Genomic DNA, 24,903 nt, shown 5'->3' with positions numbered 1-24,903 from the left:
CCCCGGGTGTTGAGTAGGACTGTGGGTTTGAGGCTGCACCTTCCCCTCATTTCATCCTCACAGTGATGTCGGTTGGTATTTATGATCCCATTTTACAGATGAGGCCACTGAGGGAAGTTAAACAAACTAGACCGAGACCACGGGGCTCCTGATGAAAATCCGTAAGAGAAAAAGAACCCCTTGCAGGTTCACCACCCACAGCCCATCCCACGAGTCGCCTCTGCAGGAAGGAAGTGCTCTCAGCACCAGGGCCCAAAGGTGCCTTGAGGCTGTATCTTGAGGGAAGATGCCCCTGGGAGCAAGGCCACGTGCCCCAGGGCATTGCCCTGGGCTTTGGAGGGGACCCCCCACTGAGCTGCTGCCTGCACCCAAGTCAGCTCCCCAAAGCCCATGGGCCCCGACTGCTGGGTTGTGTGAAGCTGGGGCGACAACCTCCCTCTAATTCAGGCCCCTGAGTCCCCGAAACTAGAGGCAGGCGCGGCTCCCACGCTGCAATCGGGAACTCGCTCACATCACGCACGTGGCCTGTGCAGGAGTGGTTCAGAGGAGTGGCTTATAGCTCCTCACTGTAGAGGAGGGAGGGGTGGGTTCCCAGGAGGAAGGAGGACGCATGACGGGCAGGCAGGGAAGGAGGCCCACCCAGGATTCCAGCATCGAGATCAGAGGAGAGGAGAGGCTGGGAGAGGAGGCCTGTGAGGGTGGGAGAGAGAGGTGTGCCGGGCGGAGCCCTGTCTACAGAGAAGCAGGTCTCTAGTTCCTCAAGGATCAGTGGCTTCCCCTCCATGGCCCTGCCCTCACCTCTGCAGGGACCTCCGCTTCACCAGCTGCCCCCCTCCCACCCCTCCTCTGCCCCCCATCCCCTCCCTCCTCTCTCCCTGCAGCCCTTGCTCTCTCACTGCTCCATGAGTTTGATCTGAGCCTCCAGCCCTGAGGTCCATTGCCTCCCAGTGGTTCCCACACTGCAGCCTGCATCAGAGTCACCCGGGGAGCGTGGTGACCAGGTGGCCGGGCCCCAGGCCCATTGCCTCCCAGTGGTTCCCACACTGCAGCCTGCATCAGAGTCACCCAGGGAGCGTGGTGACCAGGTGGCCGGGCCCCAGGCCCATTGCCTCCCAGTGGTTCCCACACTGCAGCCTGCATCAGAGTCACCCGGGGAGCGTGGTGACCAGGTGGCCGGGCCCCAGGCCCATTGCCTCCCAGTGGTTCCCACACTGCAGCCTGCATCAGAGTCACCCGGGATCGTGGTGACCAGGTGGCCGGGGCCCGGGCCCATTACCTCCCAGTGGTTCCCACACTGCAGCCTGCATCAGAGTCACCCGGGGAGCGTGGTGACCAGGTGGCCGGGCCCCGGGCTCTGACTCACCGGCCGGGATGGAGCCTGGGAACTCCCATGGCTGACACGCCCCTACGTGGTGCTGGCGCTGCACTCATTGCGCCTTAGTCACACGCTGTCTCGTGTTGACACCTGAATTGAGTGTCCGTCCTGCCTCGCAGGTGACACTGGGAACAGCTCCGAGGTGGCGATGTGGAAAGTGCTTGACTGTATCCCCAGGATCTCCTGGCGACTCGGGCGGGCACTCCCTCCCAGTATAGCTTTCCAATGGACGTGAAGGGTTTGTATTGATCGAGGTAAAATTATGAAGGAGGCGGTTCGACTACAGGAACCTCCCACGTTCCTCGCCTTCTTTCCTCCACCACTTCCTGTGCCACTCACTCTTCTTCCTCTAGGACAGCACTCGACGGCCCATCCCAGCCTCCACCACCTCCCCTGCGCCCAGGGCAGCCCCTAGGTCCCACCGCTTCTGCCAGGACAGCCACCCACCATACCACCCACCACGCCACCCACCCACCGCGTCCCCAGGCAGGTGCGCCAGAGCAGCCACCAGGACTCCGCAGCTGCCACCCACCGCCAGGTCTGCCCGCAGCTCCAGCGCCTGCCGGAGTCTCCCTACCGGGGTCTCCCTGCTGTGACCGCGATGATGCGACTGAAGGACTTTGCCAGACACGCTCCTCCGCAGCCTCCTGAGGCGGCCTTGCTGGGGGACTGCGGAGGCTGCAGCCTGGGTGGGCACCTTCCCGGCGGCAGGACCAGAGAGGGCCGGATGCCAGGGGTGTGCGTTACCCTGGGGGGGGCGGGGAGAAGTGCGGATCCGTCACTGCTGGGCGCACAAACGCGTACAGGTCAGAGGGAAGGCAGAGGCCGCCCCACAGGCACCGACTGCTCTGGTGACCCGGGACGCCACCCCCCGGCTCTGGGAAGCCACTGACAACATGACCCTCCTTCGTGTGGCTTCCCGGGACTCACTCCTGAGGGAGAGGTGAAACCCATCCAAGAATGGGGTGACCACCTGGCCCCAGGCGCAGGTGCGGGGCCCTGGGACTGGCCTGGCAGAGCCCGTCTGAGAGGTGGGAGGACAGCTAGGCCTCGGGCTGCCTCCCCACAGCCACGGGCTGACGGTCCGGTCACCAGCGCGGTACGTGCCTGTTGGGGTTGCCTTTGCTTTTCTCTAACTGGTACCAAATCATCCTCTATGTCTCTCATTTGCCCCATCCTTCAAATAAAGGAATTTGTACCCCGCCACCCCAAAAAGAAAGAAGCCAGCCTGGGGGGGCGAGGGGGATGGAGTGAGGTGAGGTAATGGACAGGGGAGTCTCTGAGAAGGAGGGGGCAGGCCTCAGCACAGGGAGAGGAATCCGCTTAGACAGGAGCAGGGACACGCCTCCCTGCAACTCGCAGACGGAAGGAACTGGTTTAGATTCAGAAACAATGAGGCTCTAGACTCCAGGGCAGCGGTCGCCAACCTTTCGGACCTCACGGACCCCCGGTGGCCCGCGGACCACCGGGTGGCGACCGCTGCTGTAGGTGACTTCTGGCTACCACCTTAGGATTCCATGAAATGAAGCCGCCAGTGTCAGTAGTTCAATGTCACCTCTTCTTGGCAAAGCTTTAACCCAAAGACACGAATTTTTCATGAGAGGGTCTCAGGCTATGGGAGCCCTATAGGGGGCAGCGAGGCCTCCCCAGTGACTTTGAACCCCACCATCCTGCTACACGAGGGAGAAGTGGAAAACCAGGACAATGTGTCAGTTAGAGAAAAGGTAAAGGCGGGTACGGACAATGGGAGGTCTGGGGCAGGTCACAGAGCTGATAAACACATGCTGGAACCAGCTTCAGAATCAGTCTTCTCCTACCCAAGCGGCTCCCGTCCACACCGCTCATTCATTCTCTGATCACCTAAAATCGAAGGAAGTGGGGGAAGGATTAAAAATAGCTTCTTGCCTGGCCCTCGTGGCTCAGTGGTTGAGCGTCGACCTATGAACCAGGAGGTCACGGTTCAATTCCCGGTCAGGTCACGTGCCCGGGTTGTGGGCTCCATCCGCATCAGGGGTATGCAAGCATCATTGATGTTTCTATCTATCTCTCTCTCTGAAATCAATAACAATAATAATAATTAATAATAACAACAATAATAATAGCTTCTTAACCCTGGCTGCATAGCTCAGTTGGTTAGCAGTGGTCGGCAAACTCATTAGTCAACAGAGCCAAATATCAACAGGACAACGACTGAAATTTCTTTTGAGAGCCCAATTTTTTAAACTTAAACTTCTTCTAACGCCACTTCTTCAAAATAGACTCGCCCAGGCCGTGGTATTTTGTGGAAGAGCCACACTCAAGGGGCCAAAGAGCGGCATGTGGCTCGCGAGCCGCAGTTTGCCGACCACGGGGTTAGAACATCGTCCCAACGTGCCAAGGTTGTGGATTCTATCTCCAGTCAGGGTAGTCGATATTTCTCTCTCTCTAAAAATCAATACATAAAATTAAAACAAAACAGCTTCATCGGTGTGCCGCCCTCCCTCCACCGCTCCCCCCCTTTCCCCCCCACCCCAGCGCGCTGGAGCCTCCCCTTCCCCTGCACTTCCCCCGGGCGCTGTTACCTTAGCCTCTCTCCTACGCTCCAAGGGCCTTTCTTTTGTCTCTGTAACTTGTTTCCTGAGTCCATTTCTTCTACCGCTCACTTCTTCTACTCAGTGACTTCCTACATAAACTTTCTCTTATTAAAAACAAAACGAACAAAAAACCAGCTTCTTCTTTTTAGCCCTTGGAATGGAGACTTGGGGTGCCATGTCCACCGCAGACCCCCACAGCCCCTACCCATCTCCGGGGCCCTGAGCAACGCAGGATGGCGATAGGAATAATAAGTTATCCAACGTCTCTGATTAAGTCAGCATGCAAAGTGCCTGGTACATTGTCCAGAACCTGGGTCCCAGGGAAAGGTTAACAAATGTACATTGTCATCATCACACCTCCTCCTCCTCCTCACCATCATCTCTATGTGCCCAGGCATCAGGCCAGGTCCTCACATGTTTATTTGTTTTTAAAGTACACGTTTTTCCTAATTTTAAAATTAATAGATGGTGAATGTTAGAAATTCTAACAAAAGCATAACGTGGGAATTGTAAGTGTGGTTCGCCGGCAAGAGGAAGGCTCTGAGTACAGACTGCTGTGTTCACCGTACATTATGGCCCTGCTGGAACTGTGTGACCTGGGACGTGCTACTGAACTCTCCTGTGCCTCGGTTTCCTCGTTTGTTAAATGAGAGCAATAATAGTTTTTATATCATAGGGTTCTTTGGAAAATTTAAATAGGATGATAAATCCATAAAGCATTGAGCATGGAACATAGTGAGCAGTTAATATAAGGTGGTTATTATTATTGATATTATTAATGTTGCTGTTTTACAAATAAAGTTCTCTATAATTCACATCTTACAAGTAACCAATATTGATTGTTCTTTGCACGTTTTTTCAGTTTTTAGTCTATCTATATGTATATTTCTCTGTCTCTATCTCTATATAATACTAGAGGCCTGGTGCACGAAATTCATGCACTGGGGGTGGGGTTGGATCCTCAGCCTGGCCTGCACCCTCTCGCAGTCTGGGATCCCTCGCTCCTTACCACCTGCCTGCTCGCTACTCCTTACCACTTGGCTCGCTGCTTCCCACCACTGCCGCCGCTGCACTCGCCAGCCCGTAAGCCCGGCTTCTGGCTGAGCCCTGTGAGAGCGCATTGAGCACCAGGGGGCAGCTCCCATGTTGAGTGTCTGCCCCCTGGTGGTCAGTGCCCATCATAGTGAGCGGTTTAGCAGCCTTGGCATATCATTAGCATATTACGCTTTGATTGGTTGACCGGACAACCGGACACTTCGCATATTAGGCTTTTATTATATAGGATGGCTATACTGTGGTTAGCTCCCTCTTTCCCACAGTCTAGGCAGTGTGCTCTTTTAGGATAGGGTTATGGTCTTACTCATTTTGGTGTCCCCAGGCCAGAGGCATTTTGTACACCTGAGGTGCTTATTGAATTGAATTGAAAATACCACCTTCTATTGTCTTCAATGCATCCTTCATCTTTATAAAAGGTACACATTCCATTGCTAGGCAAAGACATGTGGCATCAAAGATAAATTTCCTTTTCCTGGCTCCAGTATCATTTTTTAATTCAATTGTCTTTAGCTCAGGTAATTGCATTATTTCCACTCCAGGTTTTCAGAGGTCATACAACCTCAGGTCCAGATGCATCATGAATGCAATATTAATACTTTCAGATCAATTATCTCTTTCCAGCTTTGCAGGGCAGAACAACTCGAACTCTGGAGCCAGGCTAGTAAGAGACCCTTTTACTTGTGCCTCTCTCAGAGTCAGCCCAAAGTGATCTCAAGGCTCCTTTGAGCAGATAATTACTGAGGTGTGGCTAGTGGCCTAGGTAGCTGCTGCCTATGTTGGCTTCTAAGCAGGCCTGGGAGCAGCTGAGGCCCCAGCTCAGACCTGAATCCCTCTACCCGTTAACCAAGGCTGGGGTAGCTCAGCCACTGCAGCCGCCAAGGTCAGTCAGGAGAAGCAGTCCTTTCCAGACCAGCTTAGTAACTGCTGGAGAGCGTCTCTCCTCGCTGATGCGTCTCCTCTGATCTGCTCCCTTGGGGGAGAAGCTGGCTCATTGTTTACCGAAACCAGTTGCTCCCACGGGTGGCCCTGCTGCCTCTTCTGCTCTGATGAACTGTAAACTTCACGCAGAAGCAGATTTCAGGGAAGGAGATACAGACACAGCCCACGGCAAACGCACTGTGTTCTAGCGTGTCTTCCCTCGGCTAACACTGATTCTAAGGGCTTTCTTGGAGTCTTCTAAGCTCCCTTCCACATCCTGATTGGAAGAGAGGGAGACAGGACAAAGTGGCTTTTCTGTCCCAGTAAAACACCGGCTGTATTATTACACATATACTCTGTTCATAATGGACAGCCTCGCTGGGGTGCTTAATAATGTAGATCAAGGCTGAGCTTCCTCCCAAGAGGACTGTGTGTGAGTGTGTAAATACATTTGTGCTATGTGTCCTCATGAAATACATACAACTCCAATTTATCATTACTTAACCCACTTAACTAACAATTATAAATATGAATCAAATACATATGAATTTAGGCAAATCTCTGAATATCCTTTGTCAGGCTCCTTTAAATGCATGCACAGGCCTTTCACAACAATTAGAGCTTTTTCAAAAAATTGCCTGGAAAAAGAAAAAAAGTGTGGTTAAGAAATGGCGTGTTAAAACCTTGGGGCATTTAGTCTGTTGGCCACTTCCAGAATGGAGATTCCCTCACCCTACCCACTGTGAGTCCATTCTCCGGATTCACTGTGATTTAAGGGCAGTGAAGAAGCAGTATTCATTGATTCTGAAGGAGCGGGGTTTCTGTCTCTCACTGCAATGCTGGTCTATTTTTACCTGCCACCTCTGACCAGGGTTTAGTAATGTGAATCTCTTATTAATATATTGTTTAAGTCAGGTGTGTTTCCTTACTTTTTTTTGGCCTGTAAAAATTGTAGTTCTCGATTTTCTACCCATCTTAAAGCTTTGGGAGGAAGCACATTACAGTTTGTGGATTACCTAGACGCCTTTCTCTTTTTTTCTCTCATACTGTGGCTTTTGGCCACTTGATTTATTGACCTGAAGCTTATCTGGGAAGAGAAGAAGATGAAATTTGAACTAATAATTTAAGTTCTAAAACGTGAGTTTGTTGCAACACTGTTCTGAGAGGCTTGAAATCTACTCTGGATTACTTTGAGGGATCCTTTCAAGTGGTATTTTTAAATAACGACATCATTTCTCCTAAGGTGCTCTATAAGGAAAATATTTTCCTTGAGTGATTATGTTTACAGATTAACAGTTCAAGTGGAACCTAAGAAAGGTAAAACAAGTGATAATGCAATTAGTATGTCCTTACAGTTATCTGTGGCTCAGAAAAGTCGATGGCAAGATAGATTATATGAAAACAGGGGCTCTGCATCCCACAGAACCAGCTGTGGGACACGTATGTCCATGAGCTGGGTGGCCTTACGCTAAGCACTTAATCTCACCAAGTCTCAAATGAGAACAAATATGGCATCTACCATTTGTTGGTTACTTCTTATGTGCTGGGCACTGTGCTAATTATGTCACATGCATTCATTATCTCATTTCTTCCTCAAAATAAGCCCAGGGGAAAGGTACTATTAATATCCTCATTTGACAGATGAAGACACTGGAACCCAGGAAGGTTGAGTAATTTGTCCAAAATCACAGAGCGGCAGAGCCTGTAACTCAGTGCCTGGCTCTGGAGACCACGCACATAAACACCGCGTAGTAGCACTCCTTAGAGTGTGAGCTGGAGGATTAAATGAGATGATGCATATAAAGAGCACGCCTGGCACATAGTTAGTGCTCTTATTCTTTTGTTGTTGTTGTTAATCCTCACCAGAGGATATTTTTTCCATTGATTTTTAGAGAGAGTAGAAGGGAGGGGGAGAGACACAGAGAGAGAAACATTGATGTGAGAGAGACACATCAATTGGTTGCCTCCCGCACATGTCCCAACCAGGGCCAGGGATCAAACCTGTAACCTAGGCATGTGCCCTTGACCAGAATTGAACCCTGGACCCTTCAGTCCACAGGCCGACGCTCTAGCCACCGAGCCAAACCAGCTAGGGCAGTGCTCATATTCTTATGACACGTCTCCACATATGACCAGCTAAAGTTTGTATAGCACTTTACTATTTATAAAGCTCATAGACATAGTAACTCGATACTTCATGACATCGTGGGAAGTATCAGAAAAGGTGGCTCAAAAAAGTTAACAGACTTGGCCAAGGTCATTAGCTTATAAGCACACCGGTAGTGAAACTCGGATGTTTTCATTCCATAACCAGTAACTTCACCCTGCCTTTCATCATTGAGGGGTGGCTATATTTTTATATAATATGTTTATTATTAGAAGAGGGGGCTATTTTCAGATTAGGTGAGTTTCAATCTTGCCTGCCTCTAACTTGCTGCTTTATCTTGCTAAATCTTGACACTGGTTTCTTGATTTTCTGCTTGATTCTGTCCTCTATGTCAGACAATTCACCATCCAGAAATGTGCGGGAGAGAGAAGCCTCTTTTGCCTTACTCCTACATTTGTTTCCTATATCTATATCTATATCTATATCTATATCTATATCTATATCTATATCTATATCTATATCTATATCTATATCTATCTATCTATATCTATATCTATATCTATATCTATATCTATATCTATATCTATATCTATATCTATATCTATATCTATCTATATCTATCTATCTATGGGTAGTAGATATCAAATTATGAGTGGGCTGGAACTTTACTCTTTAACTTTTAAGTTGGGAATTTGGAAAGCTGAGCATTTCCCCCTCATTAAAGAAAAACAAGCAAACATGTTTTAAATGGAACGTGACCTCCAGAGGCCCCGTAGGAACCTGTCCAGAGCACGTGCTGGAGTCAAGATGAGGGAGCAGGGGAACGAGTGTGGAGGATGCAGCCAGGCTCCCTCCGCCTCTCAGCCCAGCCCTGTCCCTGACCACACTGTGAAGTAGACCATTTGCCTCTAGTGTGTCCTCACCCTCTCACGGTTTATGCTGCATCCTAGTGCCTCTTATCTTTCTCTTGCCCCAGTCAACCCCAAATCAGGCCAACCTTACCCCAACAAGTCTTCTAAGGTCTAAAACCATCCACTGCTTCCCCCACTCTTTCCCCTGTGCCCTCATGTAAATGGGCATTTGATGCGAACGACGTGCGTGAGGGAAGAGGTCTATGAAACAATTCACACTGAGGTATGAGAGGCTGGTTTCCCTATCCCCTGTAGAGGTGTTTGCATTTGTAAAGATTATTACGGCAGACTGGTGCAGCCACTGTGGGAAACTGTAGGAAGCGGTTACAGGGTTAAGCCTCGGACTGACCTGTGGCAGGGTCACAGACACGTTCGTTTGGAGGGCAGACCCCTCCCAGCATAATTAAGCCTGATCCTGTAACTGCTCCCTAGATCCTTCCTGGGCAGCTAGTGGGCTGTGGGAGGGGCAGCAAGTGCTGCCAAAACAAGTGGAACTTACAACAACATTGTCAATTGCCTTGTTTGTCCCTGACTATAAATAAAGCCTCAGCTTTGCAGTCTGGATCTGTTCTGTGGCCTCAGCCAGGCACAGAAAGATCCACCCAGCCCCAGCTTTCAAATCTATCTCTCCTCTCTTTATTTCTAATATTTCTCAATCCCTGGCCGCCTCCACTTAGAACCGGTTCGTTCATCTCTCTTTCCACGCGGGACGCAGAAAAGGGAGATCCCTGCCATGTTTGGCCCCCGCCGCATCAGGCCCCCACAGGAAACAGTATGGAATTTCCTCAAAAACTAAAAATGGATCCTGGCCGGCATGGCTCAGTGGTTGAACATCGACCTACAAACCAGAGGTCACAGTTCAATTCCCAGGCAGGGCACATGCCTGGGTTGTAGGCTCGATCCCCAGTGTGGGGCGTGCAGGAGGCAGCCGATAAACAATTCTCTCCCATCACTGATGTTTCTATCTCTCTCTCCTTCTCCCTTCCTCTCTGAAGTCAATAAGAATGTATTTCAAAAAAATGAAAAATGGAACTCCCATTTGACCCAGTGATCCCACTTCTAGAAATATATCCTGAGAAACCAGAAACACCAACCAGAAAACATACCAGTATATGCACCCCCATGTTCACAGCAGTGCAATTTACAATAGCGAAGATTTGGAAACAGCCCAAGTGCCCATCAGCAGGTGAGTGGATAAAAAAACTGAGGTACATCTACACAATGGAATACTTCGCTGCTGTAAAAAGGAAGGAACTCTTACCATTTGCAAAAGCATGGAGGGACCTGGAGAATATTATGCTAAGCGAAATAAGCCAGTCAGAGAAAGATAAGTATCACATGATCTCACTCATATGTGGAATCTAATGAACAAAATAGATGCAGAGACTTAGAATCATGGAGCAGACTGATGAATTTCAGAGTGAAGGTGGGAGTGGGGGGTTGGGAGGTAGAGATTAACTGGGGAACTTATATGCATATATGCATAGCCCACGGACACAGACAAAATAGTGGGGTGAAGGCTTGGGAGGGCCGGGTGTGGGGAGGAGGGGGCCACTGGGGGGAAGGGAGGAAACAAAGAAAAAAATAAAAAAGATTATTACTGAGGCAAGTGAGTTTGTTATTGGTGGGAATTCTAGCAGTGAAACAAGATAAAGTGAAAAATAGCTATTGTGTAGAATTATTCGGAAGAGATGTGCCATGATATGGGCAGACCAGCCCAACGAGTGTCTTTCTTGCTCTACCTCCTTAAGCTACCGCCCTCTCCAGCACCCCTGCACCCAAACACACATTTCACCGTCCACCTTGGCCTTTAACCTTTTCCTCATCAACTGGACAATTATTAGAATGAGAGCACCTCAGTGCCAGAGAGGGCGCTAGAACTAATGTCATTGGCTCGTGTTAAAACTGAGGAAGCGAGGCTCAGGGAGCAGGGCCTGGTTCACACACCGGTGAGTGCTGGGACTGGCACTGGAATCCAGTCTTCTGCCCCAAATCAGGAGCCTTGCCTTCTACACGCCATGCTGAGCATTCCAAAACCTTGTAAAATACACGTAGGAACCTCAAGCATTGACCTGGCTCCCTTATCCACTGGATTTCCTTTTTTCTCTTTGGAGTTGGCAGGTAGAAGCCATGAGTGCTGAGGCGAGAGAGTCTGGCCTGCTGTTCCCACCAACACGTTCCGACCGAGAGCGGGCAGTCTCTGTCCTCTGCCAACCGCCCCCCGCGACCGGGGAGGAATGGGGAAATCGAGGCTGTTGGGGCCCTGGCCCATGCTTCCTTCTTCATTTTCTGCTCCTGGGGAATACGTGGTTAAACAACAGAAGCAAACACCTCAGGGTGAGTATGGCCTCTCCCCCTCTCCTCTCCCTGAGCGTTTGGATTTGCACTCTGCTGACTGGAACCGCTTTCGCTCCCTCAGCAGGACAGCCTGGGGCCAGCTCTCTGCCCCGGAGGCCAGCAGCGTCTCTGGTGGCCAGCACTTCCCAGCTGAGGGGGCACTTCCCATCACTGAACCTCTGCCTCAGCCTCTTCATCTAGAAAGTGGGGGCAATGGTAGTTTGTATCTGATGGGGATGTTTAATATGGGTATGTGCTTGATAAATGTCAGCTGTCGTCATCATCATCATCATCAACACCTGGTGGGGTTGGGGTTTGCACTTTAAGGAGGGGAAGCCTCCTCGGTCCCGGTCATCCAATGCCTTGCACTCTGCAAACCGCTAGGACCCTGGAGGTGAGGTTGACCCATCATGAGTCCTAGCCAAGGAGCCTCACTGTGAGGGGTGAGTCACCACCACTTAAAGGGGCCGGGCGTCTGCAGCCTGTTAAGGGGAGTCAGAAGGTCCCCTGGCGCAGTGAGGGGAGCCCAGCCAGCCCTGGGGCCCAGAGAGAAACAGTGTGCTTGCAGAGCTAACTGGCCGTGGGGTGCCATGGAGAAGCTGGGTACTCAGGTCAGAGGGCATGACGTGATGAGTGCATGCTGGAGCTGTGGGCGCATTCTACTTGCTGTGTGACCTCAGGCAGGTTATTTAACTTCTCGGTGCCTCCTTCTTTATCATCTGTAAACGAAGACGGTCTTAGTAGAAATGACTTCATGGTATAGATGTTGGGAAAATCTGAGAATCAAGTAAATACTTAATCAAAAGTAATTGTTATAGCGCCCGGCTGGTGTCGCTCAGTGGTTGAGAGTTGACCTATGAACCCGGAGGTCACAGTTCAGTATCCTGATTGGGGGCTTGATCCCCACTGTGGGGTGTGCAGGAGGCAGCCGATCAGTGATTCTCTCTGATCATTGATGTTTCTAGCTCTCTCTCCCTCTCCCTTCCTCTTTGAAATCAATAATGAAATATAAAAATATATATATATATGTTTTAAAAGTAATTGTTATTATCATTCTCACCACCACCATCATCATGAATGGGGATCATGGTGACAGACAGCTCCAGGGATCAGCCTCGACGGAGAAGAGGCAGCAGGGACATGGCTGTGTCCTGGATGTGGTGAGCTTTGGGTGGTGACAAGCCGTTAGTTAGTATTAAATATAAAAAGTCGCCACGCGTTCCTGCTGCACCCTCCAAGGAGTGAGGAATGTGTGCTCGCATAATCTGCATCTTTAGCGGAGGATTCGGAGGAATTTCCTACCGGCCTCCTTCATGCAAAACTACAGACGTGGTTTAGCTCCCGTTAGCTGCTGAGCTTCAACAGGCCCTGCTCCTGGAGGGGTAACCATCTGGCCTGGGCAGAGGAGACCTCGCCGGGTCTGTGGCTCCTCAACATGCTAACATGTCGCATAACCATCCTGCCATGCTTCTCGGTCTCCGTCGGCCTCCTGATTTCCTGCACCATCATACGTGCGCAGCCTTTGTGCGCCCTTCTGCTCACGTTCTGTGCCTTCCTTTGCCATCCCCTTCACTCCGCGTGTTTCCATCGCTGGGCTTCCATTTTTCTTCTTCCTTTTTAATGCAGTGTTTTGGTTTTTTTTCCTCCTTCTCTTTTACACCCCCGCCCCCCTCCTCCCTGCACACCAATCACATTCCTGCTTACTTCTTGCCATACTCATTATTCTACCTCATCACCCCCCGCCCCCCATTCCTAGAAGACAGCTCACAGCGCCTCGCCCTTCCCCCTCCCCTCGCCGTGCCCACCCTGCACACATTCCAGCAGCCTGGCAATCAGTAACTTCGCATCCCGCTTCCCGGCTCTCCGAGTTCACACGACTTGTTACTACTCTCCTTGCGGCTGCTCTCTAGGGTTTCTGGTTTTGTTTGTTTCTTTCTTTTTAATTTTAAAGATCCACTTAAAAAAAATATCCTGGGTACAAGTTGAACCCGCTGCTAAGTTTCCTCGCACATGCACACATTTCGTGGCTGGATTTTTAACCAGGAGCTCGGGTCTCCGCTCCGTCCTGCCGGGGAGGGAGGCGGGGTCCTCGGGGAGCACGTTCGTCCTCCCTGGAATGGAGAAACCCACCTGAGCGCGCAGGACTGCTCCACCCGCCCCCATCTCCCACCCGCCCAGGCTCGCGCGGAGGAGGCATGGCTTTTTCCTTTGTGGACTCCTTCTCAGCTCCTCATGGAGCCCAGCCTGCCTCCGTGTGTGTGTGTGTGTGTGTGTGTGTGTGTGTGTGTGTGTGTGTGAACACACGTGTGCGGCCACTGCCTTCTCTCCAAAGAGCTCACCTCTCTCCTGCCATCTTACCCGGACCCAGGAGGTGGCCCTGCGCTCTCCCTCTCCCTCTGCCTCCCTCTCCCTGCCCCCCACTCAGCTTCGGCTTCCCCGGCTCCCAACTCCTCCGGCGCAGCAGCAACTAGCTGAGCTGGGGGGGGGGGGGGGGGGGGGGGGGGGCGGGGTGCGTGCGCAGCCAGGCCGAGCTGCCAGCCGGCCTGTCACTGGAGAGTTTGGGTTTGCATTCAGAAGAAAGGGGGAGGGGAGCAGGGGGTGGGGGGAGGAAAAGGTGGAGGGGGCGCCGAGGAGGGGGGCGCCGGGGAGGGAGGGGGAATGTCTTGTTTGTGGCTTGTCAGCAATTGCTGGAGACAAGCTTCCATGTGTGAAAGCTACTTGGCATGAATGCCTGGGCCGTACCAAGTGCGGCGGCCGCGGGAGGGGAGGCGGGCGGAAAACAGAGCCGACCGGAGCAGACAATAGGCCCCTCAAGTGTTCCCCCTAAGTTGCTTTGATGTTGTCCCGGTGTCTTGATGCCGGGAGGCCGGGGATTGCAGGAAGAGGGTCCTTTTTGTCTTCCTCCACTTTCCCCCTCCGTGCCTGAAAGGATTCTCCAGAATTTCTCCTCGTAAGAAAGGTAAGAGCCCCAGCGGTCCCCTCCCGGGCGGGCGGCCGCGGGGCCGCCGCGGAGGAGCGGGGTCTCATTCCTGCGCTGCGCCGAGCGCGGTCCTGCGCCGCGAGCTCCCGCGGGCGCTCGGGCTGGGGGTGGCCCCCTCTTCCAGGGAACCCCAGTAACACGATCTGTGCCTCGGGGTGGGTGGGGGAGAAGGGGTGGACGGAGGGGGTGGGAGGAGGGGGTGAGGGGGGGAGAAGAGGAGAGGAGGGCAGAGCCGGGTTCAGAGCCGCCCCAGCCGAGCCCGGGGAGGCCCTGCGCGCCCGGAGCTGCGCGTCCCCGGGCTGAGCGCGGCCGCCGGCTCTGCCCGCTGCTGCTGCGGAGGAGGAGGAGGAGGAGGAGGAGGAGGATGCCGGAGCTGTGCGTGCCCGTGTGCCGTGGGCGTGTGTGCGTGTGCATGGTCTCCCCACGCACTGCCAGGGCAAGCTCGTTGGGAAGGGGAGGTCCCCAACCCTCCTCCGGAGCCCAGACTCCGGGGCAGAGCCGGCAGGAAGGGAGAGCAAGAGAACTCTGCCCCAGACGAGCCAGAAACTTTTCCAGGCCCCGGGATGGCTCCGGGGGTGGCTGCTCTAAACTGAGGGGTGCTCTGTGCCTCGGTTTCCCCATCTGTAAAACCCGGAGAGCTGACTGGGGAGGCTGTCTGCCTCCCTGGGGGTTGGCGGCAGGGGACAGACCATTCTGTCTGAAACGCGAGGAGCAATCTTCCAGCTGGAAACGCCGGGCATCGCCAGGCGAAGGGTTCTCGTTATCCCTGATCATCACCATCCTGATCAGGAAACCGTCCTCACCGACCCCCCGAGACCAGTAGATCGGGACCCAGATCAAGTGCCGGGGCATTTCTAAGGGAACAAACAGCCTTTCCACCTGTTGGCTTCTGTCCTTCCCTCTTGTGCCTCTCCATTAGATTTATTGGCCGGTTTGTTCAGAGAATGGGGTGGGAGGGGTTGGGTTTTCCCCTCTCCTCCTCACTGGTACACATTTTTTTAAAAGAAGGTCAATGTGAGATGCTTGGGGGAGAAAGCGTGCCGCCCGTTCCAGTAGTTTATTCCAGACCTTGTGTTCCGGGCCAGGCCCGGCCGTGAGACCCGTCGGTAAACTCCTCCTTGGGCTTAACGGTTTGACGGTGGCTTTTACAGGTTAAGGGAGGTGTCGTTACCATTGCTGTTGATCAGAGAGTCAATATCTTACTGTGCGTATGAGGGTAAGAATGCAAAGGCTGTTCACTCACCGGTGGTTTTGTGGATAAAACCTTTTGCTTTTTAAAGGGACATCTTGAGAGAGCGGAGCAGAGGGCTAAAATCAGTGCCTGGTGGTCATCTTTAAAAAACATTTTTTTAAAGCAAAAAATGTCTGCTTGTTTTCTGGAATTGTGGCGCCCCTTTCTCCTGTTCTTACACAGTGATTGCTTCAAGGCCCTCTCTTTGAATTCTCGGGGGGATTTCCCTTTCTTATCTAATGCTGGGTTTTCTGTGACTCGGCTACTTGTCCAAAAATTCTGCAAAAGTCTGGAGGCCGTGCCTCCTCCATTCTAACTGGAATCAGACTGACTCCCTGTGATCACCAGAGACGGAAGCAAAGAGGCGGCCCTGGGTGGGAACGGTGAGGGTCTTGGCGTAGAGGCCCGGGGACCTGGCTCCCGGGTGGAGGGAAGGGTGCAGCGAGGTATTAATTGGCCTGGATCTGGCCTCCATAGAATGTTTCATTTGGAGTAGAATTGAACTTCGTGTTTTAAAACTTAATTGCTTTCTACTTTGGTTTGTCTCTGGCAAGATTTTAGGATCTAGGTATCTCCCCAAAATGTTAGAATTTCAGAACCGCAAGGGAAAAGGAAGGTTACTCATCGAGTTTTAAATGAAGACTCTGACGCCCAGGGAAGATCGGCAATGATCTGTGGGGTCTCAGTGAAGCTGCCACCCTGGGGTTCAGAGTTTCCTGGGGTCCTGATGGCAGCTCCCCTGTCCCCGGCCCCTAAGCTTGATTTTGCACACCCATTCGCTTGGGCGCCAAAGCTAGCCACCTTTTGGAGTTCTGTCTGCTGTGCTGGATCCCAGCAGCCCCCCTAGCCCTCGCATGGCACGTGACACAAACATGGCAAGGATACATGGATTTTCATGAATTCCTATATTCATTTGTTTATTCAACTCATATTTTACTTTTTTAATTTTAATCATCAACCGAGGGTATTTTTTCATTGATTTTTTATTTATTTTTTTTTAGAGTGAAAGAGAGGGAAAGACAGAGAGAAATATTGATGTGAGAGAAACACATCGATTGGTTGCTTCCTGCACGCCCCTGACCTGGGCCTGGCCTGGGGAGGGGCCTGCAACTGAGGTACGTGCCCTTGACCAGAATCGAACCTGGCACCCTTTGGTCCACAGGCCGACGTTCTAGCCACTGAGCCAACCCGGCCAGGGCTCAGCTCGTATTGTAGGGGCACTTACTGTGCAGCAGGCACCTGGCTGGGCACTGAGGACGTAGGCAGGAGCAGGGCCCATGTGCCTGTGTTCTCAGGGAGCTTGCAGTCTTGGGGGTGTAATCAATATTAACCACATAGTTAAACAAACGATAATAATATTGACGCCATACATGGAACAGCATGCAGGTATTATGGTGCAGGCATAAAGCTGTATAAATAATTGACCTAAAGTTTGTAACGTAAGCTAACTGTCTTTTCCCTTGGTGGCTGAGTTCTTGCCCTAGCCAACTTGCGCTCACACAGTCCAGCATTTCCAAAGACCCTACAAAGTTCCTTCTCCCCAAACCCCCCTCTCTCTCCACAGTACAACAGAGACACACATAACATCTGCTAACCCTTTACACTCACCAGTAAAGAACTTCACACTGGTTGTGAGCCGGCCTGTGTAACGGTCCTCATCTGGGTGACTCACGTGACGCCTCCGTGCCGTTAAACCCTAATGGGCGTTGGCGGGACGCCTGGCCAGTGCTCTCCCCACTCAGTCCCTGGTTCTTCAGCTGAAGCTAAAGGCTCACCTGCAGGAAACTCCACCATTATCACTGTCACCTCGGAATTCCAAAGACAATGAGGAATGAAATGGCTTTTCCCATTCCTCCTAACAAGGACATATGTCAGGGGAAAAATTTTAAGATCTCTTTAATGGGTGTCCTTTTGGCTGAGTTATTAAAATCTTACTGGCTTCGCCCTGGCCGGTGTGGCTCAGTTGGTTGGAGCATCCTTCGTACACGAAAAGGTCGCAGGTTCGATTCCCTGTCAAGGCACAAACCCGGGTTGAGGGTTCCATCCCCTGTCTGGGTGTATGTGAGAGGCAACCAAACAATGTTTCATTCTTGCATTGATGGTTCTCTCTCTCTCCCTCTCCCTTTCTCTCTTTCTAAAGTAAATAAGTAGCATGTCCTTGGATGAGGATTAAAATCAAATAAATTAAAAAAATAAAAGTAAAATCTTACTGGTTTCGTGGGATAAAAGGTAGGAATACCTTCCCCTCCTGGAGAATGCAGGGTTGAAATGCCAGTCACTGCCTTGGAGGCAGATTTGTGTTAATGCTTTGTATCACCCTTTTCAGCATTGTCTTTCACTAGTACTTAGAAGTGTTGTATTCATTGTTAACAATCCATCTTTTTTTTAAAGATTAATTTAGCAGTTTAAAAGGAAGACTGACGTGCCCACCCACACATAAATCATGGGTTTGGTGCTTATACTTGGGGATCCCACACAGGGTGTGTGATGAAGTCTTGTGATGAGCCCTAGCAGGTGGCTCAGTTGGTTGAAACATCATCTCATACAGCAAATAGGTTGAGGGTTTGATCCCAGGCCGAGAGATGAGATAGAAACACTGGTCGGTTGCTCCCCCCATGCCCTCTACTAGGGATTGAGCCCGCAACCTGGGCCTGTGCCCTGTCCGGGAATCAAACCAGTAACCTCCTAGTTCATGGGCCGAAGTTCAACCACTGAGCCACACAGGCTGAGCTTGATGTTTTATTTTTTTCTCCCTCTCCCCCTTGCTCTCTCTCTCTGAAATCAATAAAAACATATTCTGGGGTGAGGATTTTTAAAAAGTCTCGTGATGAGCAAAATAAAAGTGATTTCTGTGCGCCCAGCGTTTTAGGAGATGAAGTGTCTGCCCACTCGGTAGCGTCAGCTTCATCCATCTGCAATTGGCACCTGTGGCCACTTGATCACTTCCACCGCCTGCCCCCCAAAGTGTTACTCACTGGGGAGCTGCCTGTGGGGGAGGAATCTGGGGCTCCTTGCAAGAGTAATCCAAAGAGTGAGTAATCTGAGTGGAGAGTTCCAGAGTGAATAAAACAAGAATCTGCTTGGGGAAGACTGAACATGACTGGGGAGCCAGACAGCAGTGATCCAGGTCGCCCTTAACCCTGGGGGATAGCAATGAAGACTGATGACATTTAAAGGGGGGCAATGTGTGGAACTGTGTATAAATGAAAGTCTAGAGCTGCTAGTCCTACTGAAGGTAAAATCAAGTCCTACTGAAGGACATCCCCAACTCCCTGGGTTCCGAATACTGCATTTGCATTTACTTTCTATTTTTATTTATTGGTTTGAGAAAGAGAGAGACATTGATTTGTCGCTCCATTGATTTATGCGTTCACTGGTTGAATCTGGTACGTGTCCTGACCAGGGATCAAACCCACAACCTTGGTGTATCAGGAGGATGCTCTAACCAACCGAGCCACCTGGCCGGGGCCTGCATGTAGTTCTATTGAAGGAAATTTTGTGGTGGTGTTTTGTTTTTTTCCCCTCCAAGAGACATAAACGTAAGATGTAAAATGGAAATGTTCTCTATTTCTTTTAAGCCTGGACATGTCAATGCACTTTAAAGTGATATCTGCTTAGTCCTCTTTTATAATAGCCCTGTGAACGAAGGAACATGACTATTCTTAGGTTATATTTGAGTAAGCTTATATGACTCACTCAAGGACTCACAAGAAAATAAGAGGCGAAATGGCTAGCTGACTCCATTTCCCGTCAGGCCAAATCTCCGCAGATGAGAGGCAGAGAAGTGAGACAGTCACCATGAGATTCAGGTGAAAGGTGTTGTGTTGACATGGCATCCAAATAATTGCCTTCGTTTTACCCCTTTATTTAGAGACTTAGATTTAGCACGTTGGTTTAAAAAAAGAGACATTTCCCCAATTCTAATTTTTTAAAATGTATTTTTATTAATTTCAGAGAGGAAGGGAGAGAGCGAGATAGATAGAAACATCAATGATGAGAGAGAATCACTGATCAGCTGCCTCCAGCATCCGCCTCCTTTCCCCCCCTCCACACACACACTGGAGATCTAGCCAGCAACCTGGGCATGTGCCCTTGACCGGAAATTGAAATGTGACCTCCTGGTTCCTAGGTTGACGCTCAACCATTGAGCCACGTGGTCCGGGCCCCAATTCTAATTTAATAATTATCTTTTTTACCAAGTCCATTGGACCAGTTTCTGGTCTGGGTTTGCCAGTCTCTGGCCCAGACTTCCCATTCTACTTTTCTGGACTCTTTCGGAATGAAGGAACTGAACTCAGTCCTCTCTAACTTTCCCACCGACTGTTACTCAGTGTTTTCTGATTCTGTGAATAGGATCGTCCATGCATCTGGCCTTTTGGTCACCTTATACAAGGCCCAATTGAAGAACCATGGTTACCAAACCGCAAATATTGTGAGTTTTGTGGATATATGGGATTCATTCCTGTACATCCAAACTATGTTGATACTTAGACGTGAAAAGTGCCATAGGAAAAAGTGAGATTTTAATTTATGGAGTTTTAGAAAATTTGCCAGTCAGCATGCAGGCTCACGTGCGAGGAGACTGAAAACCATTTTCAAAAGAATAAGCAGTTGTGCATGCATGTCTTCCTGTGCAATAATGTGAACTTAAAGTGTTTGGGCACTGGGTACAGCGCTTAGCTTCACCATCTCACTGATTTTTCATGGAAATCTTGCTGTTCTTGGTGTATTACGCTTACATATTGTTTTGATGCTGCAAGGGATCAGTTTAAGCAACTCTAGTGTTGATGATATATGCTGTGTGTTTAACACTATGCTTTTGGGGATGACAGAGCTTGTGACAGTCTTTATGATATGCCACTCCTGAGGAATATTGGTGAAGACTTGCTGATATGATGATAGATCTATTACATACACCTCTAGGATGTAAGTAATAAGCTGCTTCTGAATCGTGGCCACGAGTGGGACACAGAGAGTAGAAAATGAAGGATGCTTTCCTTAATCATGCTTTCTATGATTGGCCAAACCTTTAAAAATATATGTATTTTTTTAATTCTATGTGGTAGCTCTTAATGCAATATTTAGATCCTCAGAATAAGTTCTTTGACCATGTTTAAGAATCTATTATGGTAAGGGAGGCCAGCTCAGGGCTGCTTTGACAATTAATAAATCAGTGACTCTTTGAATTGGTCTTATTTCTATCTGAAAAAAATAAAAAATAAAATGTATATAAGATATAATTATTTTTTAATTGGAGAAGAGAATTTTGAAGGCCATATATAATAACTTTTTACTTATTTTGTTCCTTTATTCTTGGTTGCTTAAAATTCCTAACGTTGGATATCTTTCTTCCTTCATAACAATCCTAAGAAGTAGATCTGTAAGAGAAATGTGTTATTAACTGTAAAGATGGGAAATAGGTTTGGGAAGTGGTATTCCAGCAAGCTTTTTAGAATGTAAGAATATACTCTGTAAAATATGTGACATGTTTGGTTATTGATAATGCTAATCTATAAAAGGAAAGAGAAAAACATATTCTATATATTATTATTACCAATCTAATTTTTAGTGATCTAAGTAATTATCAAAAGTACTTTTTAAAAGATTTTTTAATTGATTTTTTAGAGAGAGAGGAATGGAGCGGGAGAGTGAAACATTGATGTGAGAGTGGAACATAGATGGCTGCCTCCTGCATGCCCCCCACGGGGATGGAGCCTGCACCCCCGGCATGCGCCCTGACCTAGAATAGAACCAGCAACCTTTCGGCACACTGGATGACACCCAACCAGCTGAGTCCCACCAGCCAGGGCTCGAGTATTTTTATGCTCTTCACTTAAAGATTCAAAATGCCTCTAATCTAGAACTTTGGAGAGCTTTAGTAATTTCCATAAAAAATATAATCACTCTTTTTCTTTCTTTCTTTTTAAAAAATATTTTTATTGATTTCAGAGAGGAAGGAGAGGGAGAGAGAGATAGAAACATCAGTGATGAGAGAGAACCATTGATGGGCTGCCTCCTACGCCCCACACCGGGGATCAAGCCCGCAACCGGGCATGTGTCCTGACCAGGAATCAAACCATGACCTCCTGGCTTGTAGGTCGATGCCCAACCACTGAGTCACACCGGCCGGCCACTCACTCTTTTTCTTGAAGAACAAATGCATAAACTCAAAATTAACAGTAATGGCAGTTGAAAGAAGCAAAGCCAGAACAGAAACTTGTGAACCTGAGATAGCTTTTGTATTTTTATTTTTTTTGTCTAATACTAGATAAACTGGGTTTTCTATTACCCTTGGTGCTTCTGTAGTTAGCATATGTTTGAGGGGGGAATTGCTAAGCGTCTGTGGACAAGGAACTTTTTAATATGGGTCAAGGCATACTTGTTCTAAGGATGCCTGGATTGGTGAATTATTGAATAGGACCTGTGACACCCTGGGGTGGTTAAGGCGACAATAGTCTGAAGAAGGCAGGATTTTCGCTCCTGAGCCAGTGCCGAGGTTGCCACCTCTCCCGGGAACATCTTTCTGCCTCGGCTTTTCCCAGCCAAACCCCAGTGCTCCTTCAACTGTCCTGGGCATCTTCTCTGGGATGCTGTTCAGACCCAACCCCCCCCGTCTCTGCTCCACTGCCCCCCGCAGGGCCCGCACTGGGGGGGCCTTCTTATCCTGTCCTGAGCGCCTCTGTTCCCCCTCAACGGCCGGGACTGTCTCTAGTTTGTGTACCCCTAATGCCTGTCACAGGGCGGAACTGATCAACAAGTGTTGTTGAATATATAAACAGTTCACACGGAAATATGGCTTATTAATAAACTGAACAGGGATACAAAAAGAATAACAGATAATCTTAAATTATATAACCTATGTGCCACATCAGAAAAAAAGGAATTTTTTTACAGCAGGGGATTCACTCTTCTCCCCCCTGGCAAAGTATAAAGGACTCATTCATCACTAAGTATTTTGTATCCCTGAATCCTCGTTTTTCTTATGTCCAACTTTTCTACCCTTAAAGTTTGTGGTGTTTTCCATTCTTAGACCTTGTGGTTCCCCGCCTAAGAGTTTATTTTTTATGTCGAAGAACCACAGATGATAAACGACCTGGCGAAGCTCGTCCTGACATTTAGGTAGCAGCTGAGGAGCAGTTTCTTCTCTCCCGGGAACTGGGAAATGAAGACGCCTCTGAGGACGCCTGGGCAATCAGCAGAGTCAGAGAAACCACTGCGCTCCGGGACTCTGCAATCCGACTCCTCTGAGCAGAGATGGGCAACACAACTCCACTTGCCTCTCCTACGAACGGTTTTACGTGCTGACCCTTCTAGAAAAGGGCCGCTGGTTGCCAAGAACTGACTCGCTATCGTTTCCTCCAGAAAGCAGCACTGATCGCGAGAACGCTCACCCAGGGAACTGAAATCGGGTTGGAAATGTTCGAGCTCCGGAGGCCCCTCTCGGGACAGCCTTGTTCTCCAGGGAGTTTGCTTCCTGGGCTCCGTGGCTTCCTGCCGCTTTGGTGTTCCAGCTTTATTCTGAATACGCTCTCTCGAACGCGCAGGGGTTGCTTATACCCAAGTGCGGCTTTTCTACCTGCTAAGACCCCCACATCCAGAATTGCACCGTCTCCACCTTCCCCCCTTCATGGCTTCTTTCTTTATAGTCTGTCATTCGTACTTTATCCTGATAATTGCTTCATTCTCTCAGAATTCCCTAATTCAGATTCCCAAGAAAGAATCTAACAAATCCCACTCGTCTTTTCATTGCCCTATCTTCTAGGTCCCTAACCAGCCTGTGGCTGGCATTGCCCACGGCTCAGAAGCACACCTCTCATCATCTGTGCTGGCAGAGGGAGGGGGAGGGGGGCTGTCACTTGGTATAACACTGGATTACCTTCAGTAGGAACTATGGGAGGGCCATCTTCCCTTCTGCGTAGCTGGCACCAAATGCATTTGACGTAGCTCATGTAAGGCTACTGTGGAAGTCTAAGACAGTAAGGATAACCAGATTAAAAATTAAAATGTTTCCTGGATGACGATTAGTATTGCGGAGATAAGACCATCGGAACAAATAGCAAATTTATAACCAGGAAAGAAATTGGGAGAGGGAAGTGTATTGGAGTTAGTTCTTAGATGAGTGATATCATTTCATACATTTTTAAAAAGCAAGAGTAGGTGAGTAGTGTCCGTGAGAAGATAGTGACATGGATCGCAGAGACTAGTTTAAAAAGCAAAGGTGAGGGAATTAGGGATGAGGGCGAGGATAGATGGGAATACCAAGCTTCTTATGGAGTTTCTGCCTGTACTTTCTTCCTCTACTTTCCTATTTCCTCAGTCCCTCTTACCTTTAGCTTCTGGAATAATCTGTCACCAACTATTGATGTGACCTTGGGCTGGGTATTTATTCTGTCTGAAACTCGATTTACTCATTTATAAAATAGGGACAATAACTATTATTTCAACAGCTTGTTATAAGAATTCAGTTAGAGGGCATGCTATGTTCAAGTGACTGCTCCACGTTACCTGGGCTCTAACAGGTGCTCAGTCGACGGTAGCCATTATCCTGGCCCAGAGGCATGGAGGAGACTTTCAGCAACCTGCTGGGAACATTTTGCTTGTTACATCATTTATGCCTTATAACAACCCTGAAGGACTTATATTATCATTTTTATTTTACGAACAGGATACAATAATAATATTTAACTTGTATTTGCTGTGTACAAAGCTCTGAGTTAAACCCTTTCATGCGTTGTGTTCTTTAACCCAAGACAGGTGCTCTGAGTGAAGATCTCACAGTTGAGGAAACTGAGGACTAGAGGGATTAACTTGCCCAAAGTCATACAACTAGTAAGTGGCCAACCGAGCTTGCATACTTAGGTCATCTGAACTTAGGTCAGTTCTGACTCCAGAGTGTTCCAGAGCCATGTTTGAGGAGGTTAATGTGACTGAGGACGTCTGCAGGTCCCACCAGAGAGAGTGCTGCTCGAATGAAGGGCTGTGGTGCGCCTGAATCCAGGTACTCATCACACGGACAAGGGCAGGCACAAAGGAAAATTTTTAAAAATTTAAAATCCATCACACTAAGGTCTCCAGACCCGATGAGATGATCTGACAAACATTCGTCGAACGTCTGTTGTGTGTCCGGCCATGCAAAGTGAGGTTGGCATTGTGGGAATGCAAGAGGAGTAAGGCTGACTTCTTACCTGGAAGAGGCTTTTATTCTGGTGGGGAGAGATAGATGCTCACATGACTAATTATAAAGCATAAAGCAGTGGATTGAGAAACAGTGGTAGAGTCCAGAAGGAGACTAATGTGGTGGTAAAAGGAATGGTGGTGGAAGGGACAGGGGAAGGCTTCATGCAGGAAATGGCATTTGCAATGGCCTTTGAGGGGATGAAGACGGAAATACTAGAAGCCTTCCATATCTCCTTTT

The 24,903-nt window shown here is 49.4% G+C and overlaps 1 protein-coding gene across 1 annotated transcript in view; it reads left to right on the top strand.

The window, feature by feature from the left end:
• Nucleotides 1–14,127: 14,127 nt before the first annotated feature.
• LOC129147879 (uncharacterized) overlaps nucleotides 14,128–24,903 on the top strand; it is an 83,729-nt gene continuing 72,953 nt past the window's right edge. The window contains exon 1 of the mRNA XM_054711583.1: nucleotides 14,128–14,236. The gene's annotated coding sequence lies outside the window, so the exon portion shown is untranslated. The remainder of the gene's footprint in view (nucleotides 14,237–24,903) is intronic.

This window comes from Eptesicus fuscus, chromosome 22 (assembly GCF_027574615.1).
Source record: "Eptesicus fuscus isolate TK198812 chromosome 22, DD_ASM_mEF_20220401, whole genome shotgun sequence".
Lineage (NCBI taxonomy): Eukaryota > Metazoa > Chordata > Mammalia > Chiroptera > Vespertilionidae > Eptesicus > Eptesicus fuscus.
Note: the sequence above shows the minus strand (reverse complement) of the source record. Positions and strands in the feature narration are given on the sequence as shown.